Raw genomic sequence first — 21,968 nt, 5'->3', positions numbered from 1 at the left:
TTGATCATTTTAATTCCTTTTCCATCAATTGGATCAGCTCAACAATAGGATTCAAAAGGAGAGATTAAAGATGACTAGAAGTACCTCTTATGCTTGTGTGTGAAGAATGTGGTTGATGTAGATACCTCTCAACAAGATAGCTTGTCTTCAGCTTCAATTTGATACAAGAAAGTCCCAATTTAAACATGCTTCAAGATGGAATAAACTCTCAGCTTCATACTTTTCTCCTATGAACTCCATTGTTGCCCCATGCTTCAAGAATGGTTGATGAAGGTATAATATTCTTCTATTTGATGTAGAACTTGAAAGATGATAATGAACAACTCCAATATAGATTGAAAAATCCAAAAATTGGAAAGAGAATCAAGAATTTCAGTGACATTGAAGATGCATGATGTCCAAAGCTTCCATAGACCAATATATGCCCAAAGATTCTTCAATGTTGCTTCAATGTTGTCAATGAATTGAAGCCACGTGCATAAGCAAGCTCCAAGAGTAATTTGCCACCAATACTCCCTTCATTTGCTTCAAGAAATCAGAGATTCTTTATTGCTGTCCAAAACTATCAATATTAGGGTTTCATGGGAGAGAGAAGAGTCCAAGAATAGGAAGAAATCTTGCCCAAGCTTGAAGAAGACCACTTGTCAAGTGCTTTAAAGCATTATTCATGGATGATTTGAGCTCCATAGCTCATCTTCGAGACAAAATAGGCAAGAGTATACTATTGGTGCAATTCACATTGCTACTGTCCACGAGTTGTAAAGGGAAAGAAGAAGACTAACTACATAAATTCACTACTCTACATGATGTTGAAGAGGTAAGGAACAAGGATAAGAAGTCCATTAGCATTGTGGAGAGCATGGGAAGGAAATTAATCTAGCAATCCTTGGCCATGGATTCATGAGAAAATCTTGAAAAGAAAAGGGAATAATCCCATAACTCAAGTTTAAACCCACACTAAGTCATGTAACCTCATTTTGTCCATCTTTCTTCATTTGTGGACCAAAATTGAGCAGAGCTACTATTTTGGCCAAGAACCACCATCTTCCTCAAGATCTTCTTCAAGAAACCTCCAAAATTAACCCGGACTTGTTACAAAAAATTCTAACTAGTTACGGTTTGAACTGTACCAAACCTTGTGACCAAATCTTGGTACTCCAGTTACCTACTACCTGTCCCTATGACTAATTTCTCCATGAAAATGACTCTTCCCATGGATCAAAGTCCATGCTCTGATACCAGCTCTGATACCAATGTAAAATAGCTAGTTCTCACAGCAAGCTAAATACCTTGAAATTTATGAAATACACCATACTTGCAAAGAAATACAAGAAATACACCATGTTTGCAAGGAAGCCATAGCCAAGGTAGCTAGGCATGAAGTAATATTGCCATGGAAAGCTGAGAATCATAAATGAATGTTGCAACATGAATACTCACCTCATGTCAAGGTGGGACATGGTATGCACCCCATATCTTGGTGGCTAAGAGCATGCACCCTCTTAGTTGGTGAGAGAAAGGAACCTCAAAGCATGTATTTCTTGAAAATGGAAAAAAGATTCCTCACATATTACATCTCCACCTTTTATACTTAACCCTAGCCTACTCTAGACTAAGGTGACCTATGCTTTATAACACCGTAGTTACAATCCTGTGGTTTGTGGTCGTGTTGGTTGTGGTGGGAGTTTCGGCGTTTGGAGATATCTTTCGCTTGGGGGCCATCATCCACAAGTGGATTCGAGAGATAAAGAAGGAGGAATGGAATTGAGATGGGAGAGTGTAAGAGAAGATGGCTTAGTCAAAGACTGAGATAGGGGAAATTGAGCTAACTCTCTCCTTCGCAGCCTCTTGGGGTAATCTCTCTCTCTCTCTCTCTCTCTCTCTCTCTCTCTCTCTCTCTCTCTCTCTCTCTCTCTCTCTCTCTCTCTCTCTCTCTCTCCAAAGCTCATTCTTACAATCTCTTGGAGGGGTATCCTTCTACCTCCCTCTCTCTACCTCTCTCTTGCAGCCTCTCGGGGTCTCCTTGTGCTTTCCTAACTACTCCCCATGCATCATATTTATAGTTAAACAAGAAAAGAAGGGTTGTGACTGAGAAGAAGAGCTCTTTATAGAGGGGATCTTGGAAAAGTCAGTAATTTGATGCTCAAATCACAAATTTGATAGTTTTGTTGGCTCCAAAAGGGGGGTAAAACTCCAAGACACTTGCTTAGAAATCTTATAGATCACTCCTTCTTATTCTCCCTATTTGAAGTGTTGTTTACTCCTTGTAAATTGTGATCGCGACACGTGCGATTTCGCCAAACCTTCTTTTTTGTATTAAATCTCCAAAATAAGCTGAAAAAACCACTTGCTTTTTTTACATGACATCATGTTCTAGAAATCTCCATAGCTTTCTAGGATATTTACAATAAGTAATATCTAAAATATGCTAGTTTTTCCCAAAAAACTAATATTTTTGAACCATCCATACTATACACATTAGCTTTAGTGATTAATATGGCTCATAACTCCTCGTTCACGTTGTAACTTTTGTGAAGGGTGGCTAAAGTCCTTGTTAATCTGGGAAAAATGTCAGATTACGACTCTAGAATTTTTTATATTTTTAATTAAATAAAAACCGTTAGTTATTAATGCTAGTTAGTTTTTACTTTTGTTAGTCTTTAGTTAGTAACCTTACTAATTAATTGACTAATCAACTTTTGAACTAACCAACTAATATTTAATTGCGTGGAAGTATTACAAATCCCTTTAATAAAGCAGGTAATATTGAGAAAAAGTGGATAAGGCATCAACCAACTTGACTAGCATGAAAAGAAGAAGCTGCCAAGATGTAATCATTATCAAACTCAGGCTCCAAGGTATTTATCTCCTCACATCGCAAGCTGGACTTACTAGGACCAATGCTACAATCATTAGACTTATCCTACACTTTATCCTTGCTTTGTCCTTGGACTTATCATCACGTATCTTATGGCACTATGGCCTACTATGATCTTGCTTCCCACGATAATGACATGTAAGTCCCAAGATTGAGACCTTTGTGACTCTCTACCATAATGGTCATTACTATTCTTACCATCATGTCTCCCCCTAACAGTCAATGCATGAGAAGTATGGGCTACATTCACATTTTTCCTATTTATCTTCTCTTTGAGTAAGGGACCCTCAACATCCTAGAGTTTCAAACCATCCTTAGGTATACTAGTACACATGTAATACAAACAGTGTCCCATGATTCAAGAAGCTTCATGCCATGTGAAGTCAACTGGCTGAAAATAGAATGGAATTCATTCAAACGTGTAGACACACTAGTCTCTTCCTTCATGCAAAGGTCCATGAGCTATTTCAACAAATACATTTGTGAAACAGGACTTTGCTTGTCATAAAGATTGCAAATCTTTTTCCATAATTACAAAGCATTATCCTTATGTGCCACAACATTGAAATAAACTCGTTTTGACAATGATAATATATCAGTGGATTTACATAGCTCATCCAACTCATCCCAAATATCCTTAGCAATGCCTTTGGAATTTAGACTCTTGTTTTTCAATTGCCTAACTTACTTTTTTAAAATCAGTACATATTCTAAAAGTTGGAATTTATCCAATCAAGCTTTTCAATATTAAAAATGACATTATCATTAGAAGAACCAATCGTAATGATAGTATACTAATGTAAAGTCGAAGAGAATGGGCTATTGTAAATGTCTGCAAATCAGCCCAAAAACTTAGCCAAAAACAAGGGCAAAACAAGAGGGAATACCAAAATATAGACCTATCCACCAACTACAAGCAATAGATTGCCAAAGTATAATTTGCCTCCTCTCTAAAAGAATGATGAAAATTGTAATTACAACAATGCTAAATGAAAGTCAATAGTATATGTCAATCTAACTATGGGAAAATAGCCAAGAAAGAAATCTCTCATTGTTAGGGATATCCAAATAGCCAACTGGGATACAAAGAATGCAACTAGTAGTAACTAGCCATAGACCATCATTGCCAAAGATTGTCACAAACTCAAATTGTCAGTAATCCATACATCTCATAAGCATGTACATCACTAGCAAACTATTAGCAAAGATAAGTGCCAATGTCTAGAGCATACGAAATCAAATGAGCCCTCAAGTGGAGGTGATTGTGTCCAATAGCATTCATTTTTTGAGCATATACATGAACCAAGAGTCCCATTTCCTCAAAGAAACAGTTTTGCCAAGTACAATGGTCTCCCACACTGGAAGAAAATCTTTAATATAAAGATAGCAAGCAAAGATCAAGGCATATACATCAAAGCATCCAAGAAGCCTAAGTGTATCACAAACACATCTTGGAGCATAAGTGTCCAATGAAGCTTCAATATTCGCAAGTGAGTAAGCATGGAAGCTAAAAGAAACTAACCAAAGCCCAAGTACATTAGATGTAGCTCAAGTCCATATACAAAAGTATTTCATAACAATATCTAACATCATACATCACTATTAGACATCACCATAGACATGTAGCATACCTAAAATACCATGTAGGCACAATAGGCATTCAAATCACAAAGCTCATTGTTGTATGCTTGTTGTACAATTATTATGACAACAATAAACTTTTGTGTAAATCTGAAATAATCAAGCTCTAAACAATTCCAAACAGCATCCCAAAGCATAATCATAACATTTGAGCACCAAAATAACATCCCTGAAGTAACAAACATGCATTATGAAATTTATTGTTTGTTATCCAAACCAAAATTACTATGTTTTGTATGAAACAAATAATTAAAAACTATACACAATCAACTTTTTGAGTGCTTAGATATGTAGCTCTTCTCATTCTTTGCATTTCTAGTTATAGATAATATGAATCTAATAAATACAAAAGTGCTATTAAGCTGCCATAACTATCCACGACTTCGATAGTATGTTCTGTATCCACTAAAATGGATAGAATGACTATTTCTTAGCTCAATAAGCACTCAATAAGCTATGCTAGATGGAGCAATACGAACCATGTTGTCGAGGGTTTGAATCTCTTTTGTTTCAGAGAGCAAGAGAGAGAAAGATACCGTATGTGGGAACTCCAATAGTCACAATGTGTGACCAGCCTTCCCTTATTCAATAGTCACTAAAATAATAAATAATAAAGCAATAATGATAGGCACCTTCTACCTATAGTGTATAGGTGTGTGATCACGGTGTGTGAAATACGTGGTGGTGTAGGCACATGCACCTTTACCCCCAACATCAAGAGGTTGATACTCTTAATTATACCTAGTCTCACTTGTTTCTTGATGAGTCAACCCAACCCATCTATTGCAATGGAAAATATAAGAGGAGCATGGGGGCATCCTTGTCTTATGGATGTGTGGAGAGGGAGTAAAGTAATAAGGTCTCCATTGACAAATATCCTAGTTGAGGCATTGCCAAAGAGTACTGAGATAAAATTAATAAATTGCTTACCAAGGCCCACATCCAAGAGGGTCTATAGGATAAGACCCCACACAAGTCAGTTGTATGATTTGTCAAAGTTGATCTTCATGAATGTATAATGGTGATTCTATTTTTGTTCATAGTTAAGGCCCTCCAATAAATCTATAATAGCATATAGGATACACCTCCCTTTAATGAACCATTCTTGTTCCTTGCAAATCCATTTGGTCCTCATGCTGAGTAAGATGTCATGACAAGCTTAGGTGAATATTTTGTAGGCTGTGTTTAGACATGTGATCGATCTCCAATTAGTGAGAATGTCCTTTTCCTCCTTGTTGATTAGTTTCAGTACCCTCTTTAATGAAAGCAAGAAGTGCTTTGTAGTGAACCTCTTCTTTCCCTACTTCTAGGATTCGAGGGATAAGGGCTTCCTTGAAGGATTGGTAGGACACATTAGAGAGCCCATTGAGCCCCACGAATTTGGCCAATGATTTGATTGTTTGTTCAAGTTCAAACTTGAGAAGGTTAGAATCTAGGAGGACTACCAACTCTGCAATTACCACATTTCTGTGACAGTTGGAGACTTTAGCTTTTGATTATATAACATGGGGAGTAGCTATAATAGGCTGACAAAAAAAAAAGTTGCCATGGACTACAATTAGGTTTTCTTCCTGAGATTGAGCATGTGATCCATCCTCCTTCTTAAGGAGGGGGGTTCTCTCTCTGGCTTGTTTTTGTTTTAGAGCAGATGAAAATATTCCTTACGTGTGGTTTGTCAAGTTTGTTTGACCACTAGTCCTTAAAAAATATTTTGAGGTTCTTAGCTTCTATCTTCTCCTGCCACTACCCTAGAGCATAGTATGGATTCCTAAAAGTGAGACTCCCAATAGTGATACAAGCTTCTAGTCTGGTTACCTCTTGCTATACCTTAGCCCTCCATGGTTGTCTAATGTTGGTTAGGGTTTTTTGGAGTTCCTTAGGAAGTCCTCAGACTCCTTGTTGACCACTTGAGTCCAAGCCTTGGCCATGGCAAGGCTCCCTTGGGAGGGGAAGTGCTTCCTCCAAATGTCTGGTATGCCTTTCTAGGTATGTTGAAATTGGAATAGATTCAAATCTCCACGAAACCAACCGAACCTGATATTGTCAAAGAATCTTGGATTAAGGATAGTGAGGATGGGATGGTTGTCTAATAGGATGATAGACCCTACTTGGCTAGCAAGGGGGGCTTTCTGGGAGGCTATGACTTCTGTTCCTAATTTCCCCAATCTGGGCAATGTCTTATAAAATGTCCCTATTTTAAGCATTTGAAACATGCATTGGGGATATTCTTGTAGATCACATTCTACATATGGATGACTTGCCCTCTTGAGTTTCTAAAGGTAATAACTTCCTTGAGCTTCTTCCTTGTATCGATCTCAACTAATACTTGAGGATGCCAACATGGGTTAATATTAGATTGAGGTCTCTAACTAAGTACCTCACCTAGGGGCTACTATGGAGCCTAGGCACTGGCAATAAGGGTCTGGCTAGTTTGGGAATTAGAACTAGACTAAGATATGGGTGGTTTTAGTCCATGAGGTAAGGAGTCTAGGTTCCATTTAAAGAGGGTGAGTGGGGAGTTATGTAGCATCCATTTCCTATAGGAGAGGAGGCTAATGATCATCTCCTTGGATTCAAATAGGAAGATGAAGTAATTCTTTAGGAGGTATCTCATAGATAGGATTGAAATGCCTATAGGGGTCTAGTTGTTCCTAAACTAGCTTAAAATTATTTTGATAGGTGGAAAAGGACCATGGCAAAGGCCTATTAGGGATTTTTCTTAATAGATTGACAAAATCCTACCAATGGTGGTAGGATGGTTGTGGTTAAGGAAAAATGAGCCCTCAAGGTATTAACACCTTCATGGTCCCCATAGCTTGCATACACTCCTCAATAGCAAATTGTGGCAAGCAATCATGAGAATGGTGGCACCTTCACAAAAGATACCCTTCCAACTAGGTGAAGTGGTCAATCTATTCATCCTCAAGGTATTCACTTGGGAGATATGGAATAAATACCAACAAATTACTTTTCCAAGGTTTTTGAAAGTCAAGCATAGTTGATCACAAGGTCCTACACTCTAGCCAAAGCCAAATGCAAGATGCAAGGGTTTCATTAAAAAAACAAACTAGGCATGTACCTTGTGTTTTAGAATTTGCAACAATAGCAGAGTCTCCTACTTCTTGGTTTCTACTTGGAGCTCATCTTGAAGCACCTTGTGGATTGACTACTTGATGGTCCTAGGATTTGCTAGCACAAAACCAATGAGTGTAGAATTCATGCCCTATACATCAGGGGAATACTAGTCAAAACCTCAATAGGCCTAACCCATGAGAGTAGGGTCTATCCAAAAGGTAGCAGGTTTTGAGAAGCATTTGTTAGCATGTAGCAACACGAATGAAAAACACAATGGGATGGGATCATACTTGAGGGTAGGAAAACAGAGTTAACCGACATACTTTGCTACATAAATTTGAATGCATGAGAGGAGGGAGGAGGGGGTAGGGTAGGGCCATTGGCTTACATATTCAATCTCCACGTGTTGGGAACCAAAGTTCTCTCCACAACTAGATGCCCATGTGGTAGAGTTCACCACATATGTGTGAAGCTCAACTGACGTTCATGCCAATGTTCCTCATATTATTGCTATTTAGATACATGAATGAGGCCAATGTGTATTTGCCTTGCTCTGAGCATTGCCTCCTCTTCTCCCATTTGTCTTGATTGATCAAGTTTGCATATGAGAATCAATCATTTTTTGTACACATACATACATACATATATACATACATACATACATACATATATACATACATACATACATACATACATATATACATACATATATATATATATATATATATATATATATATATATATATAGAGAGAGAGAGAGAGAGAGAGGGAGGGAGGGAGGGAGTTGTATGTGTATGTGTATGTGTTTGCACCTAACCCTCAATTCCTATCACTCAATTAAGTACAAGGAACTAGAGATAATCCACTAGCACCAACCTGAGCATCCACAACAAATACCCCCTTCGAAGCTCTTTACTCTACTTTATTCTGTCTTCTCCTACATTTCTTTCACACATTACAACTCAATCTTGCCCTCTTCTCAACTCATATCATGTTCATGGTTTGCTTCTCTAATTCCCCTAAGTATAAAAGGTATCTTTTTGAGTTTCCTGTGCCTCTCACACTCATCCATACACAAGTCCATATCAGTTCACTTTCACAAGTGCTCAAATTTTTATACAAATCAATGCCATAACTTCAATTTACTAGTCCTTGCCATTTTTGGAGCATTATTGTTTGGCATTGCTGTTTTATAGCTACAAGATCTAGATTTCACATGAATTTTTGTCAACCCTTACAATCATGGGAGTCTTCAAGGAGTTGTAATACTCTTTATAGGTTGAAGCTACTCCAAAATCCACCAATTTTTCTCATCATCACTACAAGCTATTGATCTTGATTGAAAGGCAAGATATAAACAAGCTTCCCTAGAGGCATAATGAGACAGCCTCAATCTTGCTAGCTCTCTCAATAAAGGCACATGCCTATTTAGATTTTTGGCTCTCTTACAATGGAAGAGAAGTTCACAACTTCAAAACCATATCACAAGATTAAACATGTAATGGAGATTAGAAATGCAATAGGCTAAGAGAATTAATGTCTCCAAACTTGTCTTGGCTAGTGTGAAGATTCTAAGCTTGAATCTACTTTTAGTACCTTAAACTTACTTCATGATTCAAAACATAAGCATTTCAAATAATATTCCTTAATTGATTAGGCCCATGAGTTGACATAATAATGTGGGGTGCCATGTGGCATGCCTTCAAACTCCTAATAAAACATTTTGAGGGGAGCATGTGCAAACAGAATGCCCATGCATGTGTTCACCTACTTGTATGCATTTCCATCCATGTGCATGTCCACCTACCTGCTAGAAATCAAGCTCACCATCAGTGTGTCTTCATCTATGACAGCTAGTGTGTACAGCTGTCTACATGTGACTACATTAAATAAGTCCGGTTAGTAGTCAGTCAGTGACCTGACTAGAGTTAGTCAGTCTAGTCTACACTAGGTCACTTTATCTTGTGGTGTGTGTGCTTTTCAGTTCAGTGTGTGGAAATGAAGGAATGAGCTTGAGAGCCTGAAGGCTCATGGATATGCAGTCTTTCCCTTTCTCTCTCTCTACTCTTTGAACATGGTATCAGAGCCTCATCCATGAGGCTGTGGGAGAATGGGCATGACAACCTGCAGTGCAAAGGAGATGGAAGTAAGGAATGAGGAAGAAGCTGGACACTTGCAAATGAAGCCATAGTCAAAGGAAGGAATCAGCGTGGACTGCCTTCTGAAAATCGTGGACTGCCTCCTGAAAATCAGCAATCTGTATCTGAAAATCTGCGCCTGCCGATCTGAATGGATAGCAACCTGTATCTGAAAATCTGCGCCTGCTGATCTGAGTGGACAGCAACCTATGCCTGAAAATCTGCGCCCCCTACTCTGAAAATCTGCACCTGCTGATCTGAGTGGACAGCAACCTGTCAATCTTCAGTGGGGCAAGGTTCATAGAGCATGTATGCTCACTATTGAAGGTATTTGAAGTGTGCAAGGAGTAAATGCTTGTGTGGGAGCTCTGTTATGAGCTGGAGCGACAGACACATACCTGTAATCATTTTTGAACTGCTATAAACATGAATGGACACCATGCATTCAGTCATTACTGACACACAGGAGCCTTGTACTACACTCAGAAGGCATATTTGGAGCACAAGAATGTGTCAAAGCATGTATACATTGGATCAAATGTCTTGGAGATGAGATCTCTTGCTCAGAATACTCAGATCTGAAAATCAATGACAAGCTGAAAACTGTCATACACAGTCAATGACAGAATACTTAGATCTGAAAATCAATGACAGGCTGAAAATTGTCATACACAGTCAATGACAGAATACTCAGATTTGAAAATCAATGATAGGCTGAAAACTGTCATACACAGTCAATGACAAGTACTGTGCATTACTGAAGCAATACAGGTCATCTTGGGGGTTCCATCATCTATGTGAACTGGCCTATACATGCTGAATGCATGGAGAATTGAAGCAAGCAATGAGCATCATTGAAAACTGAATTTTGAAGCTGAAATAAATGCAGTTACACTGTCTTGGTTAATTACAAACAGCTCATGAGGTTTATGCCATTGGTCAATGAAGACAGGTTGTCTATGCCTACTCAGATGCTCATGTATTGAACTTGCCACTACAAAGTAAATGTATGACATGGTCAAAAGACATTTTGGAGCTGCTTGGAGCTTGGTAAGCTGAATTCTGGTTGACTACAACCTGAAACTGAATTTGTTGACACACTCAGTTTTGGACTTGAAATTGTTGCTGGTTACTCACAGTTTACAGTTTTCAGACTGCATGTATGTACCCTGGCAGTGAGGTTACATAAGCTTAAGCTGAAGCAAACACATAGCTTATGTATTGACAGTTATATCTACAGTTGAGACCACTTGTTTGAGTGTTGTTTTGGGTTGATAGTGGGCTGAAATACCCTGGTTTTTTTTTCTGCAATTTAGTGCAGAAAACTGTCATAAACTGTTACGGATTGAACTTAGTCAGTCATACTTATTGGACTGCAGGGAGTCAGGCACTTGATAGACAGTCTATTGCATCATGGCTAATGCACATGGGACTGACAATATCACTCAGATAGTTGGAGAGAAATTGGATAATAAGAACTTTAATGGAAATTCAGAATGAAAAACTTTCTGGTTGGCAGAGGTTATTGGGATTTATGTACAAGAGATGAAGTTGCTCCTGAGTTGCCTGCACACAATCCAACAAATGAACAGAAAAGAGCCTACAGGCTATGGAATGAAAGAGCATGCAAGGTGTGCATTGGTTTTCCTTATGTATATCTGATGCTATGGTAATTCAAATCACTGGATGTGAGACTCCGAAGGATGCTTGGGGCATACTGATGAAAAATTATGGAACCATGACACATGCAATGAAGATCCAGTTGAAACAGCAGTTCAACAACATGTCTAGGAATGGCAAGAGCATCCAGATGTATACCACGGAGATTAAGACCATAGCTGATCAACTTGCTACTATTGGCTCAAGTGTATCAGAAGATGATATGATTGCTGTTGCTTTGAATGGCTTAGGCAAAGAGTACAAAGCTTTTGACACTTCCATTTCTGTCAGAGAAGAGCCCCCTAGCTGGGAAGAGCTAGTTGCTTTGTTGCTGCATGAGGAAGTCAAACTTGGTTTGAATATAGGTTCTAGTGCATCTCAGAGTAGAGACACTGTGTTGTACTCTAGCCAGCGTGGCAGAGGATCTAGAGGCCGTGGTTCATTTCGAGGTCGTGGTGACACTCGTAATACTTATGGGCAGTAGCAGCAGCAGAGTAATTGGCATGGTGCAAATACACAAGGCCAGCGTGGATCTGGTGGGTTTAGAGGCAGGGGGAGATCACCCTGAGGTAGAGGTGATGGATCTGGTTCATGGCAGTTGTCTGATCAGTCCAACAGGGACAAGGACTGCCATTATTGTGGCCGGTATGGGCATATAGCAAAGGAATGTTACAAAAAGTAGAATGACATGAAGACAAAAGGGAAACATCATGGGCATTATGCATCCTCTAGTGGTGGTCAAGATGATCAGGTTGATAGACTCTTTGCCATGTAGCATGTGTCCAAGACTACGTCAAGGCAGAACAGAGATGACAAGTGGTACATTGACTCTGGTGCGTCAAACCACATGACCCCGCATGGAGAGTGGTTTGATGAGATGGTTGCAGGTACACATGGTCATGTATGTACTGGGGATGATACCCAACATGACATAAAGCATAAAGGGATTGTTCCATTGATGATGCTTGATGGCAAGAAGAAAGGCCTGCATGATGTCTTACATGTACCGACCATAACAAAGAATTTGTTGTCTGTGGGTCAAATGGCAGAACAGAATCTGCAAGTGAGGTTTAACAAGGATGGATGTTTCATTGAGGAGTATGGAAATGGCTGCAAGCTAATTGCCAAGGGCAGAAGGGATGGCAGGATGTTTACTTTGGAAGTGACCATTCTTGAACTTAAAGTAGCTATGTTTGCTCATGATGAGAGTGCCATCAGAGATGTAGAGATCTGGCACAAGAGAATCGGACATGTCAATGTACAAAAGCTGAAATCTATGCAGTAGAAAGAAGTAGTACTTGGATTACCTAAATTCAAGTATAATGATTTTGGTCATGTATGCCCTGCATGTCAGTTTGGGAAGCATGCACGGTTTCCTTTCATGAGACATGTAAAAAACAGCACTAGGCCTTTACAGTTGGTGCACTCTGATGTCTGGGGTCCTTCACATAATGTTTCCTTTGGCAGTGCACGATATTATGTCTCATTTATTGATGATTTCAGCAGGTACACTTGGCTTTATATCTTGAAACATAAGGATGATGTGTTTGATGCATTCAAAGACTTCAAGAAACATGCTGAAAATGAATTGGGCTGTTACATATCATGTTTGAGATCAGATGGAGGAGGTGAATATGTCTCAAACTACTTTGACAGGTATCTTGCTAAACATGGGATCAGAAGACATCTCATATGCAGTTATACACCGCAGCAAAACAGTGTTGCAGAGAGGAAAAACAGGGTTTTGATGGAGTCAGCTAGAGCTATGTTGAATGAAAAATATCTGCCAAATGGTTATTGGGCTGAAGTAGTGGTGACTGTTGTATATGTGCTGAATCGAACCCCTACAGCAGGGATTCATGATGTCACTCCGTATGAACGGCTGTATGGTCATAAACCTGATATTTCACACTTGAAGGTATTTGGCAGCATTGCATATGTGCATATACCGGATGAGAAGAGGAAGAAATTGGATCCTAAGGCAGTGAAAAGTGTGTTTCTTGGATATGCACAGGAACGGAAAGCTTATAAGTGTTATGTATCTTCTACGCATGAGACACTCATAAGCAGAGATGTGGTATTTGATGAGTTAGCATCTTGGTATGGGAATCCTGTTGCAGTGCCTACTGATGGCTCACCTAGTATGAGTCATGCTGAAAATACTCCTGCAGAGAGTACTTCCATGACTGGTCAGACAGGTGATGTATCATCTACAGTGAGTCCTTGGACAGGACGATTACGGAGTCGCACTACTGCATCCACTGACACGGATATGTCAGTGAGGGGGAGAACAGATAAGGGAAAAGAAAAGGTTTTTGAAGATGTAACAGGTCCACTCACTACAGGTTATGATTCATCTAGCAGTGACAACTTAGATAGTGAATTGGGGATTCCGTCTGTTATGACGCCAGGTGCTAGACAGAGCCGTTATGTGCCGCCTCATGAGAGGCAAGCTCACAGTGAGCCACAGCTCAGGAGATCAGAGAGGGTCAGACAACCTGTTGACATGTATACTTACACTGGATATTCAGCCCGTCATTATGCTTATATGACAAAAGTAACAGGTTTTAGAGAACCAAGTAAGTTTGATGAGGCAGTTTCAGATGAGAATTGGCGTGCTACTATGGATGAGGAATATTCAGGCTTGGCTAAAAATTGTACATGGGATTTGGTACAATTGCCTGAGGGCAAAACACCTATTGGATGCAAGTGGGTGTATAAGGTAAAATGTAAATCAGATGGATCATTGGAAAGATATAAGGCCAGGCTGGTTGCAAAAGGGTATGCGCAGCAGTATGGTCTTGATTATGAGGAGACTTTTAGCCCTGTAGCAAAGATGGCTACAGTTAGAACTGTGATTGCTTTGGCAGTAGCTAGAGGCTAGAAACCATGGCAGATGGATGTAAAGAATGCATTTCTCAATGGAGAATTACAGTAAGAGGTTTACATGGAACAGCCTGAAGGCTATGTACATCCAGAATTTCCAGCACATGTATGTCGGCTGAAAAAGGCATTATATGGGTTGAAACAGGCACCCAGAGCATGCTGATCATAGTCTGTTTGTGAAAAAGACATAGTCTGTTTCCGATTGGGATATGCTGATCATAGTCTGTTTGTGAAAAAGACAGATAATGGCTATGTTTTCCTAGTTGTCTATGTTGATGACTTAATCATTACAGGAGATGATGAAAATGGGATTGCTGAAATAAATACATGTTTACAGGACTGAATTTAAGGTCAAGGACCTTGGAGAGTTGAAATACTTTTTGGGGATTGAGGTTGTCTCTACACCTCAAGGCATATGGCTGCTACAGAAGCAGTACGCTCATGACATATTACAGAAATATGGTATGGCTGATTGCAAGCCTATGGATACGCCTTTGGAGCAGAATGTCAAGCTGCAGATTGATGTTGAGACAGAGATTGAGAATGTTACTATGTACAGACAGATGGCAGGCAGCTTGATTTATCTCACGATCACTAGACCTGACTTGAGTTATGCTGTGGGGCTGATCAGTCAATTCATGCAGAAGCCTCGCAAACCACACTTGGATGCAGTCAGAAGAATTCTGAGATATGTAAAGGGTACCACAGATCATGGGCTTTTTTATACATATGGAAAAACCCTTGACTTGATGGGGTACACTGATGCTGCCTAGGCTGGTTGCACATATGACAGGAGGTCAACTAGTGGCTATGCATTTGGATTGGGTAGTAGCATGATCAGTTGGCAGAGTAAGAAACAGCCTATAGTTGCATTGTCCAGTACGAAAGCAGAGTATCGTAGTGCGGCCTTAGCGGCTTGTGAAGCTAAGTGGTTACAGAAGTTACTGAATGACTTGGGAGTACACTTGGACAGCAAAGTCAAGCTGTACTATGACAATTTGAGCAGTGTTATGTTAGCAAGCAATCCTGTTTATCATGCAAGATCAAAACACATTGAGGTTCACTACCATTTCATCAAGGAAATGGTTTTAGCAGATCAGATTGACTTGGAGCATGTGAAGACTGAAGACCAGGTAGCAGACATCTTTACCAAATCACTTGGTAAAGATAAGTTCATTCACTTTAGACAGCTACTTGGAGTGATGCAGATGATTTGAGTTTTGTTTTTGAGCTTGAGGGGGAGTGTTAGAAATCAAGCTCACCGTCAGTGTGTCTTCATCTATGACAGACATCTATGACAGCTAGTGTGTACAGCTGTCTACATGTGACTACATTAAATAAGTCGGGTTAGTAGTGAGTCAGTGACTACTAATCCGACTAGAGTTAGTCAGTCTAGTCTACACTAACTCTAGCCAGACTAGACTGACTAGAGTTAGTCAGTCTAGTCTAAACTAGGTCACTTTATCTTGTGGGTGTGTGCTTTTCAATTCAGTGTGTGGAAACGAAGGAATGAGCTTGAGAGCTTGAAGGCTCATGGATATGGAGTCTTTCCCTTTCTCTCTCTCTACTCTTTGAACACTACCTACATGTTTGGCCATAATGGCCTTTTTGCATACCCACCATTTGTGCTTTGATTGCCTGCGTGCTGCCCAATGGCTGCTTGGTTGCATACATAAGCTTTCTTGATCCTCTAGCTATTTGATACCCAATGCAAAGAATTGGCTTGGTGTCGAGCTTCCTCAATATGAAGCATATATAAAAATCTCACAATCACACACACACACACACACACACACACACTCTCTCTCTCTCTCTCTCTCTCTCTCTCTCTCTCTCTCTCTCTCTCTCTCTCTCTCTCTCTCTCTCTCTCTCTCTCTCTCTCTCTCTCTCTCTCTCTCTCTCTCTCTCTCTCTCTCTCCCCCCTTATAAGTGTATGTGTGTATGAACATCCATCACACTAAAAAGAGTTTAGGCATCGAGTGTGTTCATTGGGTTAATCTCATCCCTAGAACCCCTTATGATGACAAATGCAAGATACTAACCTCAAGATGGCGTGGAGCACCAGCCTAACACTAGTGCAAAGCACTAGAAGAATCTAGGCATGGAGCATCTAGTGTTTGTTATTGTGATGTATAAGTGATTCCTGATGCAACCTTCCCTCAAAGTAGTGCATCGGTCCAATGATGAGTATAGGTAGGATTAAGTCTTTTGCATCATGTCCAACCAAAAAATTGAAGTGCCATAAAGAAAGATGAGATACAAGAAGATAGTAAAACAAAGTTACTTGAGATTGCAAGAGGAGCAAAGAGCCAACAATAATGCTAACTACACAAGGTTACCTTAGACTTGTTGATGGTGGAGAGGTAGCTCAACCCCGTCTTACCCAAAATGACTCTTTGGCACCTTATTGGAGACCACAGAGTGCCTATTGAAGCTCATCGTTCTCAATTTAATGTACAATCAGCTCACTATGGACATCCTTGCCACCATTGTTGAGCTGTCCTATATAATAACACTGCAAATTTCAAACAATTCATTACCAGCTATCATAGTGCCTTGGGAGCATATCCCCCTTGAAGTGGTTTGGTGCCTCTCTAAACCAGTTCATAGGTTTGATCCCACCCAATCTCTACACATGGGTCCAAGTTGTTCAAGTTCATATTGTGCTCCAATAGCATATTCAACCCTATTTTGTAATAACCTAGCAAGCCACCTAGCCTTGAAATTCTAGTAGTGATCTCTCTCTTGGCTTTTGCTCCCTCTTAACTTCATGTACCTTGATGTCTCCCACAATCATCTCACATTGATGACACAAGGTCCCAACCTTTCGACATTGTTAATCAAGACACACCACCACATTAGGGCCAAAACACTTCAAAAAAGACACTTATAAGAAAATGATTAAGTTGCTAAGTAGCTGAGGTTTTAGAGGAATGAACCCTCTAAATTTGGCCATTCAAACATGATTAATGAGAGAATGTATTATTCATTTAAGAGGTCAGCCATTAAATACTTAAGGACCTTAACTCATATCAAGGGTCACTTTTTGACCATTATTTTTTCTTCTTTAATGGTTAAATGTTTTTCTATCACATTTTCCCACTACCTATAGTCATTTGAACCATCATTTTCTTCTCTTCTCTTTATTTCTTAGTTTTTAATGAAGATTTTACCTAGCAACAAATAAGTGCATTGGTGACATTGTGCATCATATCCACTTCAAGACTAAGAGGATCTCTCGCGGAAGTTACTACATATATATCCTCTACATCACGTGCATTCAAGGCCTATTTATAAATATCCTTATTTGTGAAATTTTTTCAATAAAATATAACCATTTTCTATTTAATATGCAAATAATCCCGTTATGTACACCCTTTTGTATGTAAAAAATGTATAAAAATGGCATTTTAAAAATACCTTACTTTGAACCCATGTGATGCACACATATATTCATGAGTAACTTACCTGAGGAGGATCTTATGTATTTAGGATGCTTTAGAGAATATGAAAAATAACTTTTTACTTGATATAAGCTCTTGGGAGTTATTTTCTCATCATATTCTCAAATGTGATTCTTAATAGCACTATCAGATTTCAATATTCTCAATTGTGATTCTTAGTAGAACTATCAGATTATTTCAATACCTAAATGGTGGCTTGATGTCATGGAATGATGTTGCCTTTGTTATCTTATCCATAGTAAACTCTTAAGATCTCTCACCTTGATCTATACGACAAAATAGAAAGGATTTGACTCTATTTCTTCCTCTTAGAACTCTAATTCTAATGCAGACCAATTTTAGGATTGAAAGCATCACTACACTATTGATGCCTCATCCTTATATATATTTCTAAATGTAACATATCTCACATTCCACCAAAAAAAAAAATCTATCAAAATAATCATTGTGATTATAGATCTCCTTACTCTATAGCATTCATGATCTTAATTGTTTTTTTAAATTTATTTAAAGAGTATTGTAGAATGTTATACAAAGTTTTCTACATGAAATAACATGAATATTTGATAAGTCAATGGAGTTAGATAAATAAATCATTATTAGTCTTGCATACAATAATGTGAACTTTTAATAAGTCAAGGGAGTTGAATGAATGAGTCATTAGTAGTCAGATTCTTACAATAATATAATGAATCCATGATAATATATATAATTATTCAACATCTATTCAATTATTTTGTATAGCTCAAAAGGATAGAATATCTTATTTAGCAAAGATACACTATAATCAATAACACCTTAAAAATGTAGAATCTCTTAAAATAATTTAGTGAACACATATGATAATTAGTAAAGAAATAGTAAGAAAATATATTATCCCAAAAATATGTAAGTATTTGATACTTATTGTGTATTTTTTTAGTGCTTATATTTATTATACTTAAGATACTCCAAACTACCTATAATGGTCTTTTTATTTAAGTGACACTCCAAACTAGTTAATAATCTTTGTAACAAACCATATTAACCAACAATATTTTTTAAAAACCATGAAGAATAATAAATATTTGATATGATGCAAATAGGGGGTTTTAACCATGGTTGAAATCCCTATTTGCATAATATCTTTTTCTTTTCCATGATTTTCTCGAGTTCTCTTCAACTATAATAAAATCTTTGACTTTTTAAAGTTTTTTTTAGCTTTGTAATAATGGTCACTACTTGATTCAACTATGTGATAATGCTATAATCTTTACTTTTAATGAGACCTTACACTTGTCATTAAAAAAAGTTAATAAATATCTTGATCTTTGAGAAAATTTTATTTTTTTCTTAAATTTAACACATTTATAATTTTTAATATATTTTAAAGCTAAAAATAAGAATTAGAAATAACAAAAAATATCACTTTTCGATACAATATGATTAAGGTGATTGTATAAATGAGTTGATTTTTTATAAATTATTTATTTTATAAATATTTAAAATTTTAAAATTTTAAACTTTTTAATAAGTATAAGATCGCATTAGAAATAAAGATTATAACATTATCACATAGTTGAATCCAATACCCCCATTATCCTAAAATTGAAAAATATTTACAAAAGTAAAGATTTTAAATTATAGTTGAAGAGAACTTGAGAAGATTATGAAAATGAAAAAATATGGGTTTAAGCATAGCTCTTTCATGTTGTATCACGAAACATGATGAGAAAGTTAAAGAAAAATTTGAAACAGAGGAAAAGATCTACAAGAAGAAGATTGAGGCACTTATATTGTCTTGTCAAGAACTTCAATGTGTCTCTAATATCTTCTAATGTCTTGGAAAATACCACTCAATCTCTACATATATTGCTGCTCAAAACTTGTTAATGGAAATATCTTTGCAAAAGAAATCCATTTTTATTACTTACATTGATAGAACAAAAAGTACATGCATTACTTGTATCAAAACTTACTGCATATTTGCAGAGAAATACATTTAGTTGGAGGCAATTATATATCCCTAGCCATATGAACATGTTGAAGATACATCCAAATGATATTTTACATCCTCTTATTTTGTTGTTTTCGCCTTTTGGGGGCCCTTCCAATATTGTAGTATGATAATCTAATCATTTACGATAACATTTTTGGTATTCCAAGTTTCACTTCTACTTTGATTGTAGACAATGTGAGAGTTAATGGAATAAGAAGGATGTATTGTAAATGCTATGGGAAAAAAAAGTGCACATATTGTGTAGAGAAAGAAAATCAAAGAGAAAGTCAAGAAGGAGAATTGAGAGAGCTTAAATAAATGGATGCAAAAAAAGTCATGTAATCAAATCTATATATTTTCAAAATATCAAATATTTATTTCACACCCTATCTTTGTCATATCGTTTGATAACTTTTGTCATCAGTGTGAATAGGACTATTGGAACTACCAAAACATATTAGAATTTAGATATTTCGGCTTAAAAGGACTTGTCAATTTTCAAAATTTTGGAGTATTGACTTCAAGTCCAATCTTTGTCATATCTTTTGACAGCTTTTGTCACTGAATTGGAACATTGGGACTACCAAGACATATCAAACTTTAGATATTTTAGATAAAAAAGAGAAGAGAACTATGAAATGGTCTCTACTATCTTCAAAGTGGAGGAGGCAACAATACCATATTCTTCTTACACGTGGCAAACTCTCTTTGGCTCTTTTCTTAATCAAAGGATTAACAAAAGTGTCATTTGTGATATTTTTTGCCCTAAGGACTTACAACTAGATTGATAGGCAAGCTAATACAATAGCCAAGAGCTTGGAGAAAAAGTAGAAATAGGGCTACAAGATGCCTAAAGAATTCAAGGCTATAACATACAAGAGGAAAATGTATGGTGGCTAAAATTAGAAAAGGCTTCTCAAAGCTTTTAAAACTAAAAGACCAAAGAATTACTATCTAAAAAGTGATATTAAGATACACTATAAAGAGAGAGTCTAATTAGATTCTCTTTCTCTGAGTTATCCTTGAGACATTAAAGACTCTATAACCACCAAACATTAGTTATAACTTTACACCACTTTACTTCCTCTCTAGTAGTCTCAAATAAGAGCCTATTTTATCAACTTCCAAATCTCCTTAAAGATTACAACTCCTTTAGTGTGAGAAGCCAATAACTTAAGCTTATCTCGTGGGATCCACCCTCCCCAAAAATGCATGATTGCATGAATGAACTATCTTGGACACCAAACTTGATATGTGGGAGGACATTCCTCCAAGCCATTAGGGGAAATTTGAACTCAAATTTAGGCCTTGTATTAAATTCCACCTCATCATAGAGATAGGTAATTCAAAAATAATTGCATATGACATAAAATTTGATTTTTCTTAAAATTCTCCTTTTTCAAAATACAAATTACCCATATCTTTTAAGTTATCAATTAGTCCTATTTAAAAGTTTAAAGGTTAGTACTTGGACTAGATTGTCTATACTGCTCGAAATTTGATGGCTCATATCTAGACTAATTGTTGGTATTAATGCTATAGTGTCTTTTTATTAAAAGAAAAGAAAAAAAAAAACTACATGAAGGCTTAAGTTTTGCTCACCATATTACATTTTAAAACATTTTCAGTTGACCTATTCTCATTTCTTTGACGCAACTTCATAAACAATGATGGATGGGGCCAAATTAACATGATAAATAGAGATGGATGTGATAAAATCAACATCATAAATGGAGATGATGATGTAGAAATGGTAATCAAAGAGATGATAGGATAGAAGCATATCACCTCCATGTTGACATTGATTACAAGTACAAGCTATTATGTAAGAAAAATAAACCTTGTCTCATGTTTTCTACATCTAAAGAAATGTGTAGATCACAAGAAAACAAGAATATTGATCTATGGATGGATGAAAAATTATATCCAAAAAATTCGTTGCATAAATCTACACCTCCATCCAAGGATATAATATCCTTAGTTAGCATTATTAGAGATAATTATAACAACCTCCTAGGATATACACAACTATGAAATATGCATGACTATCAAGACTTTGAAATAACACTAGACAAGTTCAAAAAGTCAATGGTTAGTGCATGGATATATCAACATATCATTCACTACATAGTACTTTGTTTTCATAAAGTTTGGTTAAGTTTATTTATTTATTTGTAAGTATGTTACTAATCTATCCTTTTTTATCATTTGACAGCACATTATATAGAATCACACTCCTTGGTTTGCCA

This window comes from Lygodium microphyllum, chromosome 17 (genome assembly GCF_053477565.2).
Source record: "Lygodium microphyllum isolate KBCC chromosome 17, Lygodium_microphyllum_v1.1.10, whole genome shotgun sequence".
In the NCBI taxonomy this organism is placed as follows: domain Eukaryota; kingdom Viridiplantae; phylum Streptophyta; class Polypodiopsida; order Schizaeales; family Lygodiaceae; genus Lygodium; species Lygodium microphyllum.
Note: the sequence above shows the minus strand (reverse complement) of the source record.